Below are 22,219 nucleotides of genomic sequence, written 5' to 3'. Positions count from 1 at the left end.
CAGATGCAACCTGATATCCCAACACAGAAAGGCAGATCTGGTCTGAACCAGTTCCCCTGCCCCTGCAGACACACGGCTGTCCATCATCGCCTGCCTCCTGTGTGCCCTGGCACTGCGTTCGGCAACCATTTTAGCATCTAGCATCTCTGTCTTTCTCACCAGTGGCAACAGCACATTTAGGCAGCATGGGTAGCGTAGGGGTGGGGAAGGACACAGGTATGGGGGAGGGGCACAGGAGGACTTGGGCGTTGGTGGGTGGCTTGGCTGTCCGCCCATCTGCTAAGAGCGGGTGTGCATGACTGCCTCTCTCTGGTGCTGCCGGCTGCCCGGTTAGCCCCCTTGCTTCCAGGAACCACACGCCAGTGATGGATGAGACTTTAATTAAAGTAATGAGACGTTCATAATGGTGGTTATCTCCAAAATTAGGCCCTTTAGCGATTATTCCTGGGGAGTGCTCCCGGGGTAGATGGTGCTCCTTTTAGAACAGTTACAGGGAGGGGCCTGGCTTCTCGGGGATTTTCCCAGCATCCCCTAGGCACTAACGCATCTATGATGAGACCGTTTTCTCTGGAAAAACAAGAGCTGGCTTCTGCTTCTCAAGGTTTCTCCCTTGGGGAACTGAAATGACCGTTGGGGACTTGGTCAGTAGATGGAATGCTGGAAAACCCCAGAGAGAGAGGGAGAGAGGGAGAGAGAGAGAGAGAGAGAGAGAGAGAGAGAGAGAGTGAGAGAGAGAGAGAGACAGAGACAGAGAGAGAGACAGAGACAGAGACAGAGACAGAGACAGAGAGAGAGAAACTGTGGACTCTGGGTTGGGTACTGCCTTGATAATACTGGTTCATGCTGGGAATTCAGACAAAGCCCTCGCTTGCTGGGCCTCATCCATGTCTGTTAGTGCAATGAAGAGCTCATAGGCCATGGGGACAGGTGGCAGAGGTTTGCAAAGGCACTTTGTAAGTGCCCAGGCACCTGTCCCATGCTAAGTTCTTTGCTGAGTACTAAGTGTTCGGGAGCGGTATTGGGTACTGAGCATTGCCAACTACAGTGCCAAATGCTGTGTATAGCAGGGTGTGCCAAGCTCTGCACCACAGGAACATGAAGCTGTGACCGTAGTAGGCAGGTGTGCCCTTGGGAGCTGACAGCCCTCAGCTCCAGCCCAGTCCGAGACAAATGCTAGAGCAGCAGCCACTGTACATGGCCGTCTGGGAGACAGGCCAGAGGAAGCGCTCTGGTGCAGTGAGACAGACACTGGGGAACAGTGAGGCCTGGGTGGAGGAGAGTGAGCTACGACAACAGGAAGAAGTGAGCGGGAGCAGGAGATGACACAGGAACTGCTACGGTAGCTTCCCTCTCTGCTCTGACCCTGTGCAGGCTGGTGAGGGTAGCTCTCTGCCTCGGGGGCTGCCTGCACTGGGCAGGCCGGGTGATGGTTCCCGAGGGGCTGGCAAGGCTCCCACTCTGCCAGGCAGAGGAAGGCCAACCAATAGCAGAGGTGGGAGCAGATTTTTGCCCAGCAACAGCTGTGGAGGGACCGGAAGCTGCCCCTCCTCCACCCTCTCTCCCCAAAGCCCTGGCTGAGCAGACACCGGGATTTGCCAGTTTTGATACTGGCAGATCCTGAGGAAGGAGTCACTGTTCCGTGCCCTGGGTTGCCAGTCCTGCCCTGGGTTGCCATCCAAACTGCCTTGGAGGCAAGGCTGTCCCGCTGAGAATCACTCCAAATCCAGCTCGAAGATATCCCACAGCAGGACCCACAGAGGATGAAATCAAGAAAGACAGTTTGACCGTCAGGTGTAGAGGGCCAAGGCCTACTGTGTGAAGGGGATGGTGGCCTCACTCCCCTGCAGCTACCAGCTCCACAAGACAAGTGGCCATCGCAGGGTTCTTCCCTAGCCTGGCCCATCGGAGTCCCCCGCTCAGTAGGCAGGGCGGTGGACTGAGAACCCTGAAGGGGCATGCTCTAATTGTCCTGCCCTCTGTCAGCTTCAGCGGTGCCTGAGAGGGTCTGAGGCATATCTCACTTCTCGACTGTCTTCTCCCAGGACATCTTTAAGATGTATATCTCAGTCAGAACTCCCCAGAGCAGTCAGGAACAGAGAACGGGGGTAACACACAGCCCCCCAAGACACAGGTTCAGGATGCTTGTTCTAGCCACAGGTATACTAGGACACTGAGCATGGTCTCTGGGAGGGAAGAAGACCAGGACTCTGCCTGTCTTGTGGATCTGTGACATCATGGATGTGGGAGGCTCAGCCTGGGAGTCAGCCAGGTTCCAGCAAGTGGAAGGTCTGAAAGCCAGCAAGGAAGCCAAAAGGCTGGAGAATGGCTTGGTGGGAGAGCCCTGGCTTTTACACACACACACCCCTACCCGGTGCTGCAAAGAAAACAGGAAGAGAAGAAAGAGGGAGGAGGACGCCCATGCCTCCGGCCTGCAGAATAATCTAAGAGATGCCCTATTGTCACTCAGAATCACACCCAGGAGCTGGGAGCACAGTCAGCAGAGTGCTTGCCTCATGCATGGACTACTGGGTCTCATCCCCAGTGAAGGGGAAACTGTGCATGGTGGTACACACCTGTAATCCAGGCCCTTGGGAGATAAAGGCAGAAGGATCAGAAATTCACGGTCATCCTCAACTATATCATAAATCAGAGCTAACCTGGGCTACATGAGACTCTGTCTCAGAAAAGAGAAGAGGAGAGTCACCTGGGACAGAGCCTGGGTTGAAACAGGCTGGAACAGGCTTAAACAGGCTGGAACTGGGAGGATTGGGGGCTGCTTTTACCTGCCGGCTCCTGGAGCCTCCGCTAGTGAACTTTCTAACTCCCTAGGTGGGATGTGTTGGTTGGGGTCTAAAGGGTTGACCTGATGGGGGGCATGAGGGAGACATTTTAGTTAATGGTCTCCAGTCACGTATGTACTGAGAGCGGTCCATACCATGGGAGCCACACCGCCTTGGTGCTGTAGCTTCTTGGAGTCCAAGATGTCCCTAGAGAGAGGACCCTATCACACCCATTAGATGACCAGTAAGGAGGAGTGATCTGGAATCTCTGAACCCCACTTTCCTGATCTCTATGTGGTCCCTTCCCTCACACGTCCCCAGTACCCCCAGCCATGCCAGTACGGACGGGGGTACCTCCTCAAACCAGCAATATGACTGTCATGCCTGGGGAGGGCTTCGGTGGCCTTGGTTTCATGCAGGACTGAAGGCCTGCTGTTCAAGTCTTTGGGATCTTCGCCTGTCAGTCTGGGGTCCCCAGGCGTCAACCTTGAGGATAACTTTCCCTTCTAGACTTAGATAGCGCTGAGACAATGAGTGGCCTTCAGACAGGCTGGTCTGGTGAGGACTTGGAAGTAGAAAAAGCATCAACGTTACCAAGTTTTAATCTGCGGGGGGCGTGGTCCTAGCTTGGTGACAGGTGGAGCAAAGAAAAGACCACTGGAAAAAAAAGAAAGGGTTGGGGATTTAGCTCAGTGGTAGAGCGCTTGCCTAGCAAGCGCAAGGCCCTGGGTTCAGTCCCCAGCTCCGAAAAAAAGAAAAAAAAAAGAAAGAAAGAAAGAAAAAAAAGAAAAAGAAAAGAAGCCTTTGTCCAAGCAGACAGTGCCTCTCCTTCTCATTTCTGCTTCCCTCCTCTCCACCTTTCTCTTTTCTTGAGGAAAGGACTCAAGAGAACCCAGCCCTTTGCTCACGGTGACCCTGCTGGGTTTGACCCTGCAAACCCCAGTCATGTGGGTGTGTGTTCCATGCCCCGAGACGGAGGGCAGGGACAGACCCTCTGTATGTTTAAGTCCAGATCTGTTTATGACCTAAGCTGAATCTCTGGGATCATGACAGAGACCAGCATCTTGGCTCCTTTCTCTGCTCCCCCACGGGTCTGGAGACATGATTCCCCACCCACCTCTGCCCACCTCCACAGCTCTCGGTGCTCCAGCCCTGCCTAGCCCTGCTCTCTGCTTCCTTCCCTCGTGGTGGTGCCCGTACAGGAGTGAGAGCAAGTCCAGCTTTCTCCTTTCAGTCAGAATCAATAACAAAGACGGAGTTGGAGGGCAAGCCTAGCTGTGGAGAGGAAGAAGAAAGCAATGGGTGTCAGAATGGATGCAGGAGGCAGTTAAAGGAACCGATTAGGATTTCAGTCGCCTCAGGGAGTGCTGTTCACAGGCGGGAGTGGGTGTGATGTCAGTGGAGCCCACAGGCAGGCAGGCAGCCTTCACACACCCGTCATTAGCGTGCAAGGCCCGACTTCGCAGCTGTTAGTCTTCAGTGGGGTGCAGTAGGCGGTGCACGGTGGAGATGTCTCAGTCACACAAGACAGAGATCCGTGAGGAGCCTGCTGGGAATTCTGCTGAGATTCTAGGAGCCTGGGTTGGTGGTTAGGTAGTGTTTGGAGAGATAGGACCATGCATGCACCTCAAGGTTAGAGAGGAGCCCAGGGCAACACTAAGCTACTAAGATACTAAGATACCCCTAATCCATGCTAGTACTTAGGGTCATTTCACTGTCTCTGAGGGGCTCCTTTAGATATCCACCCTAAAGAACAGCCAGCAAACAGGAGTGTGTGCATACCCCCTTCTTCTGTCTTGGGTTTCTATTGCTATGGTAAACACCATGACCGACAGCAACTTGGGGAGGAAATGGTTTCTGTATTTCACTTATGCTCCTTGAACATGGTTCATTCCTGAGGGATATCAGGGCAGGAATGTAGAAGCAGAAGCTGAAGTTAAGACCCCATGGGATGCTCCTCACAGCTGCTTTCTTAAAGTACCAGTCACCCCTACCCCAAGTCTGACCCTGTCCACAGTGAGAAGGGTCCTCCTACACTAGTCATCAAATAAGAAAATGCCCCACAGGCCAATCTAGTGGGGGCATTTTCCCAGTGAAGTTCCCTCTTCCCAGTGACTCAAGCTAAAACTAACCAGGGCACATCCCTAGAGAGAGGAGCAGTGGGGTTGGGGCTCTCATTAGTAAGGGAGCCTGGTGGCAGAAAACCCTGGGGCCTTGGGCCACCTGGTGGTCTTCAGGGGTGACTCAACCCCTTTCTGCAGACAGTGGCTTCCCAGGGCTGTTGGAGGCTGAAGGCCCCCAGTCTGCAAGCACAGAGCAAAGACACAGGGTTGCTTGTTGACAGGATCCGGGAGAGCTTCAACAGACACCTGGGCTCCCTCATGGGGCCATCCTGTCAGCACTGCCTTGCTGCCAGGCACACCCCAGGCACCTTGGAGGTGTTAGGACAGAGACTGCATGATCCAGGGCGGGGGCCCCCACAGGGCAGGTGTCAATGGGGCTGCAGGTTTAGAGGTAAGTTATCATTTGAGGAGAGTGGCCCTGTGGCCCTGTCTGTCCACCCCTCTGTCCCTCTGTCCATCTTTCTGTCTGTCTGCATGCTCATGTGTGAACAGGGGCATGTGTGTATGTGCAGTGTACTCATGGAGAAGGAAGGGTAACCTCACTCCGTTACTTGGAAACCATTCATTTTGGGATTTGAGGAAGGGTCTCTCATGGGGTGACTGTCCTTATCTCATAGATAATCTAGAAACTGGTCTTTCCTCTTCCCACCAGAATACCTCAGTCTGTAGTCTGACTTAGCAGAGTCTGAACCAGACATTACTGCCTACCTTTCCCCCCTTTTCCTGCTTCTCTAGGTCACTTGGTCACGTGTGCTAACTCGTGCCCACTCTGTAGCTTCCAGGGTGTGTGGAATCTCTTCTCACAGGACGTACTCTTTATGAGCAGAGGCAGCTTGAGCAGGGCTTGGTGTGAGAAGGCACGTGGCTAATATTTCCATTAAATAAACACATTTTGCTAATTGGATTACTAAGACACTGTGATACGCTACTGGCCCTCCAACATGTTGCTAATAAATTGTGTGAAAAACTTAATCATGTTAGCATCCCAAAAGCCTGTCGGAGAGGAAATGAGAAAATCAGCCAAAGTTGACAGCCAGAGCTTTTTTTTTTTTTAATTTTTTTTCGGAGCTGGGGACCAACCCAGGCCTTGCGCTTCCTAGGCAAGCACTCTACCACTGAGCCAAATCCCCAACCCCGACAGCCAGAGCTTCTAGAAGGTTCTCAGAGCCTGGAAGCTTCCTAGTACTTCCCTCCACCTAGGCCTTTGTGCTGGGTAGGGTGGGGAAGAATTTGGGTACCCAGGCTGGACAGGAGTGAGACTTCTCTCCAGCCCTGGAACACCCTTCGTCAGCCAAAGGTGCCCTGTTGTGAGTGTTCACCTCAGGGGCCAAGCAGTCTGTGGCTTTTTAAATATCTGAAAAAGTGCCCCCTGCTTTCTGGCCTGTTCCTCCTCCCAGCAGAGCCCTTCCCTCCTGCTCCCACCTGTTAAGATGCACCCTTCTGTCACACAGCCCCCGTCACACCCCAGTGAGCTAAGGACTGCTGAGACTGTGAAACTAGATTTCGTTAGTTTCTCATTTGTCTGTGTTTTTGTGGGAGACCAGGTCATCCAGCACTGGCTGGCCTGGATCTCACTATGTAGTAGGTCAAGCCGGCCTTGAACTCAGCCTTTCTGAGTGCTGTATTTCAGCTCAGCACCCCCATATCACACAAAGGCTGCAGCTGTGGTTCTGTGGAGGAAGAGCAGGAACTGAGAGTCAAGTCTCTCCTGGCCATCAGTGCCTTTCTTGGGGCTCTAGAAACTTCTTTTTCTGTCTTCTAATGCGGAAAGGGGATGTTGTGTGCTTAATGAATATTGAGGTACAGTCTTGAGATGTAGAACAAACTCAAGGAGCTCATTTCGCCCCCTCTCTAGTCATACTTGCCTATCCATGAATGGATTGGAGAATGACCGTAATTCACATGGATGTGGCCTTGAAACTCTCGTGAGTGCCCTGCGGATGGCTCAGGGCAGCAGCGCACAAACACACACATACGTCAGCTCCCACTGCAAGTGAGCCCCCAGATATGAGTAGCTTCAACAGGCAGAACCTCATTAAAATAGTGGGGAGCTTCTGGGACATCCTCCCAGGTAAGCACAGCCAGGTGTTTCTCTAACTGCTCCAGGTTTAAAAAGCAACGGCTTACAAAGTCTAATTGGCACAACAGAGACCCGCAAGGAGGAGAAAGTACCTCTGGCTGGTGCTTCCTGGTAATTAGCAAGAACTCTTACCACAGCATCCAAATTTGCCCACCCCCAAACACACCATGGCCACACTCCAGCACGTGGGAGTCCACTTAGAGAAGCCAGAATTAGGTCATTAGGAGAGAGGTGCGATCTGGCATGACCTGCCTGAGTATCTGCAAGAGGCTGGCCAGCTCCTAGCAACTGTTGTGCCTACCTCTACAATCCCAGCTATTAGGAGGTAGAGGCCCAAGGATCAAGAGGGCAAGGCCCAGGCTGGAGAGACAGCTCAGCGGTTGGGAGCATTTGTTGCTCTTGCAGAGGGCCCAGCTTTGATTCCTGGCACCCACACAGTGCCTCACAGCCGTCTTGTAATTCTAGTTCTACAGAGTCAAGTGCCTTCTTCTGACCCCCAAGCATGCCCCGGTACACATGCCTACATTCGGGCAAGCACTCATGAACACAAGTGAATCTACAAGGATAAAAGTAAATAAGTAAATTTTTAAAGAGCTCAGTCATCGGGGTTGGGGATTTAGCTCAGTGGTAGAGCGCTTGCCAAGCAAGCGCAAGGCCCTGGGTTCGGTCCCTAGCTCCGGAAAAAAAAAAAAAAAAAAAAAGAGCTCAGTCATATTTGACTACATTGTTTGTGTCCAACCTGGACTACATGAGACTCTGTCTCAAAATGATAAAAAGAGAAAGCTTCGCAGACAGTGACACAAGCCAATGTCATGCCTGACGGCAGATGCCACACCTAGGGTTTGCCCATCAGCAAAGGGGACAGCACTGGGGTCAGAGGAGCCTGTATGCCAGGTCCTAGGCTTGGTACAGAGACAAACCAGCTGCCCAGAAATCTTGTGTTTATTGTTGGCCCATGGCAAGGCAAGACATGAAAGGAAAACGAGACAAACTCTCTTATAAAATATTGTTGGCTATGACCGGGGACATATGACATTGGTGTCAGAACCTGTTCACTCAGACGGACAGACTCCCCTCTCTCTGGGGCAGGCTTTGTGAACAAGTAAAGACAGAGCTGCACTTAAGAACTTGACACAGCGGGTGGACATAGGCAGGAGGAGAAGGTGTGCTGCCATCCATCCCAGCACTTGGGAGGCAGAGCCTGAGGACTAAGTCGAGTTTGAGGCCAGTCCGGGCTGCATGGTGTCTGGTAGGCCAGTCTGGAATCAAGAGAAAGAGAGAGCTAAGGGGGAGAGGAGGAGGAATGGGGAGAAGTTGGGGAAGCAAGAAGAGTGAAGTGGGGATGACTGGGACTGATGAAAGTGGGGCCTACCTACTTTCAGTATCTGATTATAAAATGTTCAGAAACTTTGTGAGCTGCTGTCTAAGAGAGCTACATAAAAAATTAATTTATATCAAATTATAATTCAGTTAATTTTATTTGAGACTGGTAATATAAGCTCAAAACCCTCTTTAATTATTTGACTTCATTTTGTTACTGTGTCCCTGTGGTCATTTACATTTCTTGCAACAGAGGGGTGGAAATATTATTTCAGGTGGAATATTATTTAATCGTAAGAGTGGCTACTATGTATCTCTTTCAAGCTCTGGCAGAACCACGTTGCAAATTTGGAAGGAAAGCAAATACCAATCCCGGCCTTGTTTACCTAGTTCTGTTGATGGTCTAGACTTGAGACAAGTTAGCAGAGCGGAATGATGCCCTTTTGGTGACTGTCACAAAATAGTTATAATAAGGTCCAGCGTAGGGGTTGGGGATTTAGCTCAGAGGTAGAGTGCTTGCCTAGCAAGCGCAAGGCCCTGGGTTTGGTCCCCAGCTCCGGAAAAAAAGAAAAAAAAGAAAAAAAAAGGTCCAGCGTAACCACGGCCACAGAGCCAGGAGTTCCCCAATAATCAAGTCAGTTTTCTGAATCAATTGGTAATTACAAGTGTTAATGTACATATGTGTGTACATTATAAACAATATATACATTATATTAATTATAAATTACAAAAAGGTAATTTTATATTTTATACTTATTTGTAAGTTTGTGGCCCCTGTTTCTGTCTGTCTGTCTGTCTGTCTGTCTGTCTGTATCTCCTTATGTGGCCTCCTACTCACAGTCGTCTTGCTGAATTCTTGGATTGCAGATGTCAAGCACCACACCTGGCCACCGCACGTCCTTTATGCTATTGACATTTATAAGAGCAAGCAGGGTTTTTCCCTGTGGGTCCAGAGGTCAGAGTTCTTTGTTGGGATTGAAAACATGGATGTGTTATTTGATGGGGCTTTGGACAATGGTCATGACATGAATAATTAGAAACTCATATGCTGGGAGGCAAGGTGAAGGGCCTGGCACCAATGGAGTGTGTGTGTGTGTGTGTGAATGTATATATGTGGTGGGCGTGTGCTATGTGGACATGTGATATGTGTATGTGGTGTGAATATGTGTATGGGTGGGTGTGTGTGTGTGTGTGTGTGTGTGGGTGTGTGTGTGTGTTGTGTGTGTGTGTGGTGGGTGTGTGTGGGTGTGTGTGTGTGTGTGTGTGTGTGAATGTATATATGTGGTGGGCGTGTGCTATGTGGACATGTGATATGTGTATGTGGTGTGTGAATATGTGTATGGGTGGGTGTGTGTGTGTGTGTATGTGTGTGTGTGTGTGAATGTATATATGTGGTGGGCGTGTGCTATGTGAACATGTGATATGTGTATGTGGTGTGTGAATATGTGTATGGGTGGTGTGTGTGTGTGTGTGTGTGTGCGTGTGTGTGTGAATGTATATATGTGATGGGCGTGTGCTATGTGAACATGTGATATGTGTATGTGGTGTGTGAATGTGTATGGGTGTGTGTGTGTGTGTGTGTGTGTGTGTGTGTGTGTATGTGGTAGAGAACAGTGGGAGCGGAGGAGGAGTGGGTGAGATGCTATTCTGCCCACTCCCACAGCCCAGGGGCACGTACTGCAGGGGAAGGCCCATGTATCTGCCCCCAGGCATCGATGACCACAAGGCCTTTCTCCAGTGACCCCAGGGGCAGCAGATGAAACAGTGAATTACCAAGACTGAGGGCCGACCTGTTCTGCAGATGTCTCCTGCAGACTCCAACGCATTCCATAACCTGCTCTAACAGTTATCCAGCCATTGGTCTTGGGGATTTCCAAGGTCACACCCAGCACCAGGCAAGCAGATGGTGCCTCTAAGTTCTCTTGAAGGCCATAGTGTACACAGACCTACGTCTAGCCCAGGCAGCCACATCTTGAGATAGGTCTCTCCCTCCCTTAGGCTCATCCTGATGGGGGAGGCCCCTCTGCAGCCTTGTGAAGGGAATCAAAGCTGGCCAGCCCCCACCAACATTCACAGAAGTCTCTTGCACAGCAGCTCTGTGCAGGCTGTGGCGCCCGCCTCACGCCCTCTGCCCCTGGCACAGCATGAGGCCAGCAGCCGATTCAGTGCATTGTCTGGAACCCCAGCATGGCGCCATCACTGCTGACTTTCATTTCTATTGGCAGAGAATCCTTGCCACCAGGGCCTCTGAAATGAGGGGGGCACACACGGATCTGCCCGGGAACGTGTGCTACAAGGTTAAGCGTGTTTGCCCAGGCGATGTTGGGTGATGGTCTTATCATGTATGACCTTTACAGTATGTGGAACGCTGTCTGTGACAAAATCGCCACTATTAGGATGGTTTTCACACCAGGGGACCAGCCATGAATCACCATGAATGTGAGTGCCTGCTTCTGTGGCTCAAGTCTCACCCTGTTACGATCTTCAGGTCCCATGGTCTCCTGTCATCCTGGCAGCCCCCAAATTCCAGCATCTTGATGACTCTACAGCCCAACATCCCCAGAATTCTAGCATAGCAACACCCACATATCCTGACATCCTGGCATCCCTGAATCCAGCATCCCCATCCCTCTCGATCACAGCATCCCTACATCCCAGCATCCCTGCATCTGAGGCCCCTCTACCCCCAGAGCCCTTGTGCCCTGGTATCCCAGCATCTCAGTATCCCTGCACCCCGCATTCTTGTATGGCCGTATCCCTGAATCCTGGTAAGCCAGCATCCTAGAGTCCTAGCCTGCTCCCCAGGAGTTCAGGTAAGGAGCTGCCTTCTCAGCGTCCTTGGCCAGAGGCTCCTCATTCTAAGGTTTCTTCGTGTCCCCAGCACTGATGAATAATATGTCCCCGATGCCTGTGCTGAGCCTGCATAATTTAGCATTGACCAACTGCATCTGTGACACAGAGACCGGCCAGTGCCTCACCTGGTCACCCCGTAGTTGCTTTTCAGAGGAGTTGACTGGCACTGGGCCCACCTGCTCCTGCCTCGCAGTTTACCTGCCTCTCCGAGCTTAACTGAAAGAATGTCGAACTATCGAGTTCAGAATCTGAGCACCCACCAGGGCGCTGCCCAATGTCACCCAGTCTACACCTGCCCAGCCCTAGAGAAGAGGTAGCGTGCCAGTCAGAACTCCTGAGGCCTCGAGATGGTGGCCGGGGAGAGGGGGGTCAAAACTCATCTTCCTGTACACACCAATTTCAAAAGCAAACCAGAAAAGTCATCTGACTGGAAACTCTCATGCTACCTGCCTGACAAAAGAGTGATGTGCTGGGGACTGGAGAGACGGCTCGGCAGTTAAGAGCACTTCCAGAAGACCAGGGTTTGGTTCCCGACACCCGCATGGAGGCTCACAATGATCAGTAACTCCAGTGCCAGCAGATCAGATGCCCTCTTCTGGACTTTGCAGTCACTGTGCACGAGTGGCATGCACAGACGTATGTGCAGGCAAAACACTCATAGGCACAAATAAATGAAATAAAATACACTGGTGCTTCGGATCTATTAAGTAAAATTTAAAGTGGGATTAAACCTCATCCATTTCTTTTATCCCATCTGGCGGCTGGGAGATGGGCAGCTAACACGGTACTTACTTCCCGTTCTACAGGCCAGGCTGCACCCCGTGAAGATGCCTGCCCTGTGTGGGAGGAGCTGCACGGGAGCACGGAAAAAGCCCACTCGTGCCCCAGTAGGCAGAGTGCTCCCAACCTCATGGGGATGAGGCCATGGCTCACCGAAGCTCTGGTATGCTAGCAACCTTGGGTGGCTGCTGATGTTTCCCAGGCCTGACACTTGGACAAGGACAGGTTGTGACACACACACACACACACACACCTCCATTGTACTTCTTGACACTTAGTCATGTTCTTGGACACAGACATACGGACAGTCAGACAAACGGACAGAGGCAGCAAGGGCATCTCCACATCACTTTTCTCAAGATTATTAGCAACCTCAGCAGGGAGCAGACAGTGGGCACTCCCCAATACAAATAGGCAGCAGTGCCCACTGAGCCTGGGGTGCTCCCCTCCCCTCCTTCTCCTTCTCCCTCCCCACCCCTCCTCCTCTCTCCCTCTCCCCTCCCTCTCCAGCACTTGGATACACAGATTTGTCCCAGGCTACACCTTCAAATTGCCACCAAGGAGAGGCTACTGTGGATCCCAGGAGTCTCTTGGTGCATACTGGGTGACCTCTGGGCCATGTGCAACAGAAACTGAGTGTCCACCACTGTCCACACACGCGTGGGAGCATTGGTTCCACTCTGGCCACAGAATAGATTTCTCCAACCCAGCCCAGCTTGGCTCTGTCTCACAAACACTCGGAGAGCCAGAGGGAGTCCAGGCTGGAATAGATGCAGAGGGTTGAGGACCAGTGCTTCCGGTCGGTCGCTGCCACTCCCAGGCACTGAATGTCTGTCTGAATGTCTCTGTCTGTTCCTGCTTGGCAGGCTCTGTGCTGGGTGCTTTGACACATGGGCACACTGCCCACTTCAGCGAGGGGTAAGAGGCAGCCTGGGCTGTCTTCAGGCACCGTGCCCAGTATGGCGGCTTAGGAAGGCGTTTTCAGACGGAGGCAGGAACTGGGCCGACGCCACGCGCTTGGAAGAAGTGGGCACCACTGTGCTAAAGGGCAGCTAAAATGGAGTGCACAAAACAGGGGGAGGGCATTCCAGACCTGTGTGACTCTGACAGGGTGTGGAGGGTTGAGGGGCTCGCTGGGCTGGTGCTTGGGAAAGGTCTAGACAGGCTGGAGAGATGGGGTTAAGGAAGGCAGGAGGCACCTTGGCCACCACACCCGGCTGTGATTGCTCTTCAGCAAGCAGTGGGAGCTTCAGAAGGGCTCTGAGTGGGGAACGCGCCAGGATTAGCTTCTCTAGAAGTTGATCTGGCAGACAGGGAGGCAGGGTGCAAAACAGCTAACACCGAAGGGACCGTTGGGGACCTGAACTAGGAAGACACTGAAGGACCAAGAAAGAGGCATAGGCCTGAGCTGTGTGTAAGATTTAAGTGGATGAGTCCACTGTCACGTCAGACAGGGGGATCGGGGAAGAGTTAGCACTGTGTCCTCCAAGGGACAGCTCTAATAGCCACAGCTGGGTCTCTGTGGATCCCGGACACAGACCTCCTGTCTAAGAGACAAACGCATCTCTGGACCAGCGAAGACCTTCAGCATCCGACTTCTGCTGACCTCTAGCTGGCTGTCAGGGCAGCCCAGGGCAGCAAAGGGAAGCCGCCACTGACTGAGAAGGCGGGTCAGCCCCAGCTAACTGGCTAAATAAAGCCGGAGTGGTAATAATGATTAAATGGAGGCACCTCATTAATTTCATGGGAGAGGTGGGCAAACACAAGGTGACATGTTTCCCCCCCACCCCCAAGACTCATTGTTTGGCTGGCCCCAAGACATCCCCACGCGGTATCTGCTTAGGTCTAATTTAAGTACGTATATTTAATGGTTCAGTAAGTAAAACTGTGGTTATTGTTTGGAGTGGTTTGTACAATAATTTACGGGCTTGGCTGGCTCCTTGATGGGTGCCTATGACGGAGTGGGTGGCAGCTGTGAAGAGGGTTTGTGAGTAGCTTGGGAAAAGAGGGAAGACTAATTCAACCCCCGAGGTACAAACCAGCAAGAGAACACTGCCCCCCTCCCCCAACCTGGAGACACCAGGGCCTCGTGTGGCCTTGGACATCTCAGAAGACCCAGAGGGGACCCAGGGAGCCTGCATCCTTCATTCCTTGGGTCTTAGCTCATGATAACACAACCTGTCCTGAGCAAGCTGGGGGAGCCAAAGTGCTGGCCTACTATGCATGAGGCCCTGGGCTCCATTCCCAGCATCCTGGTAGCTCATCCCTGTAATCCCAGAACCCTGGAATCCCAGGAGGTACAAGTAGAAGGATCAGAAGTTCTAAGTCGTCTTTGATTACATAGTAAAGTTTAGGGTAGAGACCCTGCCTCAAAAAAGAAAGAAGTGGGGTTGGGGATTTAGCTCAGTGGTAGAGCGCTTGCCTAGGAAGGCAAGGCCCTGGGTTCGGTCCCCAGCTCTGGAAAAAAAAAAAAAAAAAAAAAAGAAAGAAGTGGGGAAGAGGAGGGGGAGAAGGAGGAGGGTAGAAAAATGGGGAGAGGGAGGAGGGTAGAAGAATAGGAGGAGGATGAAGAGGAGGAAGAGGGAGAAGGAGGAAGAGGGGGAGGAGGAGGGGAGGAGGTAGCCTCTGGGAAGGAGCATCATAAACAGGCACAATTCCAGGTACTTTCCATGCACTTGTGTCTGCTGCCAGCATGACTCATCCCCTCCAGCTCTGACCAGCTCTGCCCAGCTCTGCCCCCTGCCCTTCCCTTCCTGCAGTTTCCTAGTCTCCAGCACAATACCTGCCCGTGAACACTCTTCTTTAGAGAGACTGAGAGAGTATGACCACCAGTGGAAAAATCCTAGCCAGTTCTGATTCGGGACCAGGGTAGGGGACGTGGACCCTGACATCTGTGGAGGAGGACCGATTCAGACAACCAGTTTATCCACCTCACAAAGGATGAGGCCATCCCAGGCTTGATCCGAAGGCTCAAGGCCCTTCCCCTCCTGTGCAGTTGGTGGGTGGGAGGGCAGAGGGCGGGTCTCCGTGGGGAGAGGCCGGCTGATAGAGGAAGAATTTGAGCTTTGGAGCTGAAGACCCTCTGTGCCCTTGATCGATCCCTCGAGCCCCCAGTGCCTTTTCCTGTCACCTCTGCGGCTTCTTTTTTAGCGCCCTCCTCACAGAACGACCAGCACTGAAAATGGGGTCGAAAGAAGGGCATTGTTGGCTACACTTGGACTTGGATGCTTGGCCAGATGAACGCTGTCTTGGCCAATGGTGATCTGAGTCCTGGGGCCTTCTGGGGACCAAAGGAGGTGGGAGTGTGACACTGATGGGGGTCCCTTCCAACCTCTGTGTGTAGAAGCAGGTGCTGAGGACCGCACTGAGCCCCTCCTCTGTCCAGGCCTGGCTCAGTGACATGCCACTCCCATCTCTACCCCTCCTTCCTCCTCCCCCTCCCGGGATTGTCTCGGAGAGGGTGGCTCTAAATAGGCCTGTCTACCTCTCCATTATCCACGGTGGGAGAAGCACTTTGTAGATAATCTAAAGCTATTTTTCGCTTCCAGACCAGCATTGCTGCGCCCGCAATCCTCCCTACTCCCCCATCCAAACGGGGACGCCCGGAGGAGATGCCTGTTTGTCTGCAATTCAGCCTCGGAAAAAATGCATTTTGCATAGCGAAGCTCAATAAGGATTCTCTGCAAAGGCCTATGGGTGACAGTAGATGGGGCTTCGAGCGCCAACGCATCCCCTGTGCCCCAGAGACTTTCTAAATCACTGCTGTCCTGCTTCTCTGCCAAGCAATCCTGCCCCTGGGAGCTCCCCACAAAGCTCTCCGTTTCAAAGGACAGAGGGGTGATATATATACATATATACATATACATCATATACATATACATACATATACACATACACATACATAAACACACATACACATACATACATATGCATACACATACAGACAGACATACACATATACACAGACATACATACACATACATACATACACACACAGACATACATACATATGCATACACATACACATACACACACAGATATACACACACACACATACACACATACACATGCACATACACACACATACACACACAAATACACACAAACACACACACACACATACATGCCCGAAAACACACATACACATACAAATACACACAAACACACACACACACACACACACACACATAGATAGAGGTCTTTCTGTTAGTCAACCCTTATTCCTGTCTCAGTCCAGTGCCACATGATTGGCAGCATCCTCTTGGCAGCACCCTGGATCAAAAACTAGGCAAAAATCTCAATGCCCGTGGTGGTGCATGGTGCATGTTTGTAATCCTAGAGGTAAGGCAAGAGAATCGGAAGTTCAAAGCCATCCTCAGCTACATGAGGCTAGCCTGGGCTGAATGAGACCTTGTTTCCAAAAATAAAAACAAACAACAAACAGAAATACGACTAATAAAAGGTAAAGGGTTAAAGGTCAACATAGAAAATGGCGCTCTTGCCACGCACAGTCTTCTGGGAGAGAATGGAGACTGACAGGGACTGGTAAAGACTGGGGAAGAGGGTCCGAGAGCACTGCAGGTGGGAATGTGGAACACCGCAGCTGTGCAAACCGAACAGAAAAGGAGGGAGCTGAAGAGAGGGCTCAACAGGTAAAGGAGCTTGCTGCCAAGCATGTGGACATGAGTTCAAACCCCAGGTGGAGGAGAGAAACGACTCCCAAAACATGTCAGCTCACTCTCTCCCTCTCCCTCTCCCTCTCTCCCTCTCCTCCTCCCTCTCCCCTCTCTCTCTTGCACACACACTGAAAATTAACAAAAATCAGGAAATTCTACGTCACGCATGTTTTAGCACAATTAAAAAGCACGGCTCCCACCCTGCCCTAGAAGGAAGAATCAACCCTGGGATTATAAATGTTTACCGCCATAATTCGGAAAGGCCAGCGAAGACCCACGTGAGCAGTCAGACTCCATTTCAGGCCCTCTGTGGAGCCCCGGTGTGGGGAAGCCAAACTGCTACTAATAAAATAATAATAATATCAAACAGCTGTGGGAATAAGATCATCTCGCAGGCTCACACGCGGATAATCGAGGGTTAACTCTTAATAAAATAATAAACCGTGGGAGCTGTGGGAACGAAGCGTCCCTCCGCAGACAACTGCCGGAGACCATACCCATAAAGTAATGACTCCCTTGTTTTATCCCCTCGTTTTACTGAACAAGACATAACCGTAGCCAGGCTGTTCCTGAATTTCTAGGGACGGTAACTGTCAATCAAGATAAAGCGTGTCATCATCTGTGGGTGTCCCAGCCTGACAAGTGGGTCCATATGGTCTGTGAGTGAGCTGGGATGGGGGGGGCAAATGTGGGGGAGGGCGATACCAGGGGGGGGGAGGGGCTGTGGGGAGGGGCTGTGGGGGGGAGGGGGAGGGAGGGATGGGGGGACTGTGGGGGGGGGGGAGGGTGGGGAGGGGGCGATGCCAGGGGAGGAACTGTGGGGGAGGGGCTGTGGGGGGAGGGGCGATGCCGGGGGAGGGGCTATAACCGGGCATCCTTGTTGAGACCCTGAGGACCAGGCTCCCTCAGACAGAGCCCCCTGGGCCACCCTCTCCTTCAGTTCTAGACCGGCAATGCGCTGGGGATCCTGGAAGGATCCCTTCGGCCCCAGAGATGGTCATAGTGGGTAACCAGAGCCCAGGAAAGGGAACTGCGTTCTGCCAGTTCTTGCATATTCCCAAAGCCACTGCAACCATAAACCTCCCATCCATGCAAGGAAGCTTAGGCCAAAGCTACAGTGGGTGTTAAGCTGCCTTCTTATTATTTTATGTATATGGCTGTTTTACGTGCACGTGTGTTTATGCACCCACCCTGTGTGTGCCCTGTGCTTTCCCAGACTAGAAAAGGCTATTGGATCTCCTAGAACTAATTACAGATGGTGTGAGTCATGGATGCTGGGAATCGAACCTGGTCCTCTACATGACCACTAACTCTCCAGTCCCTGTCTTTTTTCATTTTTCGTTTTTTTTTTTTTTTTTTTTTTTAATCTTTTCTATTTTTTTCGGAGCTGGGGACCGAACCTAGGGGCCTTGCGCTGCATAGGCAAGCGCCTACCACTGAGCTAAATCCCCAACCCCTTTTTTTTTTTTTTAATGTAGGGTCTCATGTATCCCAGGCTGTCCTCAACCCCCTATGTAGCTGAGGATGACCCCTGACTGAGGATCCTCCTGTTTCGACCTCCTGTGAGTGCTGGGGTGACAGGCTGCCGCCGGCACACCCAGTTCACACGGTGCCAGGGAACAAACCCAGGGCTTCGTGGGGGCGAAGCAAGTGTTCTTCCCACTGAGCCACACGTTTACTTCTGAGATTCTTCTGGGAACAGGAGGTAAGAGATGCCCTTGAACTTTGACCCAGACAGGACTTGAGGGCTCTGTATCCACCTTATACCAGAAGGGCAGAGTCTGTGGATTCCTCTAACCGATGCCTCTGTAACCAAGGCAGCTTCACGGGTGACAGCCAAGCCCCCCACCCAACACAAACACCATGCACAAGCAGGAAACTGGAGGTCACCTTTTCAGGCCCTCGCAGCCCAGCTGCAGAAGATCCTGGGATTAGAAAACCCTTAATGGGCCAGCAACGTGGATAAAAGGCACTTGAAACCAAACCTGGCGTCCCTGAGTCTCATCTGTGGGATCCACATGGTGGGAGGAGAAAATCGACTCCCACAAATTGTCCTTTGACCTCCACACATGCCCAGGCACCTGTGTGACCACATACATACATACATACATACATACATACATACATACATACACAACACATTAATTAAATTGTACTCAAGTTTTAAAAAATAAAGTCCTCGAACCAGGCTCACCCTCTCCTATCCCCACCTTCAGATGCCTTTCTTGTTTTGTACCTGGGGCCTCAAAATAACCCAGCCTGGTGTCTGGTGGCGATCCTTCCCCCTCTTTACTCAGCACCCAGCTCTGGCTCCCCCTCATTTGGAGCCACACGGCTACACACGATGCACATGCATGCACATGCATGCACACGGGGATGCTGTTTTAAATAATCTCCATCTGGATGGTACGTCAAGCACACAGTGTGGGTCATTGACTGTGGACAGCGGCCTCTCTCAGTCTCATGCTCCCCCTTGTCCACTGGGGTTGATTTATCCCTTTATGGTATCTGGAGCCTGGGGTGCTTGAGAAATTCCTGAGAATAACAAGAGAGGAAAGAGAAAACCCAACACACCCAGGCACACACGTACACAACTCTCTCTCTCTCTCTCTCTCACACACACACACACACACACACACATGCTCACTCACACATGCTCATGCCCACACTTCTCTCAGAGAGCCCCCTCCCTGCACCTGCATCTCACTTCCTCCAGAACTGATAGCTTCGCCCTCTTCCACAACAGCGACCCTCCTTTGTTTCCTCCTCCCTGTGTCCTGAGGATGTCCATTCTGCTTTACTGTCAGTGCTCCTCTGAAACATCTTCCTCACCACTTTAGAGGGTGACCTGACCCCTCTTTGCGACAGTGGATCCATCAGTAGAAAGCAGAGAAAGGGACAGGCAGGCACAGACTGCAAGGGAGCCGGGACCAGTCAGGAGACTTGGTATCTATTCTCCCCACCCCTCCCCTACTGCTGCCCAGACCCTGAGCTGCAAAGCCTCAGCTAATCGGATGTCTCAAATGTACTCCTGAGCCTTCCTAACCTGCAGCCCAGATCACCTCTAAAACAATGTGACCGGCAGCAGCTACCTCCAATCTCCGTAGGTAGGTGTGTCTCCTCTCCCCACCTTCCCTCCACTAGGGGAGCAGCCCCTCACCTTCACAAAGCAGCCTCCCTGGGGGCAAGGGCACAGCCAGGGTGGGCAAGAGACTTAGCCTAGCTCTCTCTCCTCTCCCCTCCCCACTCTGCTTCCTGCTCTCTAGATCTGCTTGTAACTGACATTTTCCATTTGACAGGTCCTGTTTTCCCTGCCTCCGGTTGCCAGGGCAACAAGTGGAGAGGACGGCAGCCAGGGAGACTTTAGCTGCCTTTTCAAGGCGCCCTGGACATAAACAGCACTTTCCATAATGGAGGCCCAGCATCAAGGTTTTAAAGAGCCAGGCAATACAGAGTAGGAGGCTGAGGGGGAAGAAAAGTTGGGGTCACTGGTCAGTGTGAGAGACAGAGAGACAGACACAAAACAGCCTGCTCTCTGAGGGTTCTAATCCTCTGCCTGACCCATGGCTCCAGACCCTGCTGCCCCAATGCCTTCTGTGGCATCAGAGATCTCCAGAGCAATGCCTCTGCCTGGTGCCCATGTCAGTGAGGTGCAGGGAACCCTAGCATGACCTCACCCTCTGGATAAAAGACACTCCCATAATACCAGGGAAATAAATGGCTCGCTGTGTAGAGAGCCTGCCTTGCATGCGAGAGGGTCTGAGTTCTCAGATAAAAGCCTAGGCAGGGTGTGTCAGTCCACAACCTCCAGTCTCAGGAGGATCCTTGCAGCTCACTGGTGGCCAGCCAGTCTAGCTAATCAATGAGCTCCAGCTCAGTAACTGGAGAGACCCTATTAGTCAAAAGCCTATATCATGAACTCTCGAGAAGCCTCAGATATAAGGATAGAGCCTCATGGCTCCCATGGCCCAGTGGCTCAGTGGTTAGGAGCATGCCTTGTTCTTACCCAGGACCTGAGTTCCATTCCCAGAACCCACTTAAAGTGGCTCACAACTGCCTGTAACTTCTGCTCCAGGAACTCTGCCACCACCTTCTGGATGCCATGAGCATCTATACTCAATGCACAGGCACACACATACACACATACATAATACACACATGTGCATATGAACATACACATATATACATACACACATACATACACAAATATGCATATAAACACACATATATACATATACACATACATATATACACACATGCATGTATACATATGTACATATACACACATACATAATACACAAATGTGCATATGAACATACACATATATACATACACACATACATACACAAATATGTATATAAACATACACACATATACATACACACATACATACACAAATATGTATATGAACATACACATATATAATACGCATATAAACATACACATACACACATACATGCATACACAAATATACATATATACATATGCACATATATACACATGTGCATGTATACATAGGTACATATATACACATATACTCATACACACATACATATATACACATACATACTTACACATATACACACATATATACTCATACACACATAACATATATACACACATACATACACATATACAAATATACATATAAAACACACATACTTATACACTCGTAGACATACACACATATATACACATATACATGTATACATATATACACATACATATACACGCATACACATATACACACATGCACATATACACATACATTCATGTACATATATACATGTATACATATATGCACACACATAATTCACACGCATATATACACATACACACATACATATATACACATACATGAATGAAAATGAAGTACACATATTTTTAAAAGCTCTGCAGCCCAGCCCTCCCCACCCTTTCCTTCCAGTATTGAGCATTGAACTCAGAGACTCACATACACTGGGCCAGAGCGCTCTGCTACAAGCGAAGTCCCCTGCTCGCTCTCTCATGCTTTGATTCAGAGATTACACGCACCCTGCCAAGCAGAGCTTCATAGGCAGCTAATTCACCCCTGCGGGTGTAAAGAGATTTTCTGTCTCCTGTCCCAAGGTGATACATGGGGACTTGTCTGCAGAGTAGGCAGCCACGGAGCAAGCCAGCCAGTCCTGGGTGACACCAGAGAGGGAGGGGGAGGTGAAACAGAGCAGCCAGGGTTGGAGGATGGCCTGGTCCCAGAACAGCAGGCTGGGTATGAGTGTGCAACAGAAGGCTAAATAGGGAGGGAGGGAGGGAGGAACCTCAGAGCCAGCCAGAAGGGCCAGGCCAGCGCCTATCTAGCATCCCAGCCAGGGACAGCTGAGAAGGTCTCACCGGTTTCCATCACAGAGGCTGGCGAAGGCACCAGGTGGCTCCAGAGAGAGATGGGTGAGGCAAAACAAGGGTGCATAGGTTCAGGGGACTGCAGTTAGGACTTGGCCTAAATAAATAGATAAATGAATAAATGACTAAAAAATTTAAACATTTTAAACATTCTGCTTTTGGGTTTCCTCCTCCGCTCACTAGCCTGCTTTCCTTGTTCAGAGTGTTTCCTCGTCCTCTGCTTTTAAA

At 51.1% G+C, this 22,219-nt stretch overlaps 1 long non-coding RNA gene across 1 annotated transcript in view; it reads right to left on the bottom strand.

Moving 5' to 3' along the window:
• LOC116909589 overlaps nucleotides 1-21,810 on the bottom strand; it is a 33,361-nt gene extending 11,551 nt beyond the window's left edge. The window contains exon 1 of the long non-coding RNA XR_004389083.1: nucleotides 21,571-21,810. This is a non-coding gene — a long non-coding RNA (uncharacterized LOC116909589). The remainder of the gene's footprint in view (nucleotides 1-21,570) is intronic.
• Between the last annotated feature and the right edge of the window lie 409 nt (nucleotides 21,811-22,219).

This window comes from Rattus rattus, chromosome 9 (assembly GCF_011064425.1).
Source record: "Rattus rattus isolate New Zealand chromosome 9, Rrattus_CSIRO_v1, whole genome shotgun sequence".
In the NCBI taxonomy this organism is placed as follows: Eukaryota; Metazoa; Chordata; class Mammalia; order Rodentia; family Muridae; genus Rattus; species Rattus rattus.
This window is presented reverse-complemented; position numbering and strand designations above follow the sequence as displayed.